This window comes from Zalophus californianus, chromosome 11 (genome assembly GCF_009762305.2).
Source record: "Zalophus californianus isolate mZalCal1 chromosome 11, mZalCal1.pri.v2, whole genome shotgun sequence".
Taxonomy (NCBI): Eukaryota; Metazoa; Chordata; class Mammalia; order Carnivora; family Otariidae; genus Zalophus; species Zalophus californianus.
The window spans coordinates 49,831,892-49,832,759 of NC_045605.1; the positions used below are offsets into that span (position 1 = coordinate 49,831,892).

Here is an 868-nt window from a genome sequence, read left to right on the forward strand (position 1 = left end):
ATTTAAGACTCATATTTCTGAATAAGTTTGCTCTTCTCTGACTAAATATTGGTTACCTTTTCTTTTTACTTTCTGAGGTTCTTGACGATAACAATTCTTTCAACAATATTAAAAAGTATATTATTGAGAATTGACAATCTTCTTTGCTAGTAGTTGGGAAGATATAGTGGTGAAATTGACACAGTAGCCTACAGGTTAGTAGAGAACAATCTTTTTTTTTTTTTTTTCAAGTTTCAGATATTTATTACTCAGTGTAAACCCCAACACAATACACCAACATGATTTCGTGCATTTAGAGGGGAAATATTTCCTGGATAAGTGGAAAATTGTGTGGATGGCTTCTGGGAGACCTTCATTCTAAGCAGCTTTATAGTGAAACATTTCGTTTAGAAGTCTGGACTTTCTTTCTTCAGTTTGCTGTAATCTATATTCACTGACTAGAACTTGTATTGATCATTGGGACTCAGTTTGTTCCAGGGTTCTGGGTTATTCTTCCTATCCCAGCTGACATCTGGATTGAACAATGCCAGGTGCAAGACATACAGCACTGCTCCAGTACCTCCTGCCCCAATAAATACAAAGAGGGGGATCAAGCTCGGATGCTTCTTGGCCTGACTGATGATCTGGCATAACATGGTTGCTGCAGAGGCCTCCTGTCCAGGAGAAGAAAAAAACAAACGTGGAAGGCCCGGCCCGGCACTAAGTAATCCCTACACCGAGGTTGAATGGACGTCCCAGTAGAGAACAATTCTAATAGTTCTGTGAAATCCCTATCTCAGAATAAGATAATTTTACAGGTATATTGAGTCAGGCTGTAGTGAGTCAGGGAGCTGTTTTCTTCATTTCATCAACTGTCTCTTCTGCTTCC

General features: G+C 39.3%; 1 pseudogene; it reads right to left on the reverse strand.

Annotated features, from left to right (window-relative positions):
- Positions 1-386: 386 nt before the first annotated feature.
- Positions 387-635, reverse strand: LOC113915260 (annotated as a pseudogene).
- Positions 636-868: the final 233 nt, after the last annotated feature.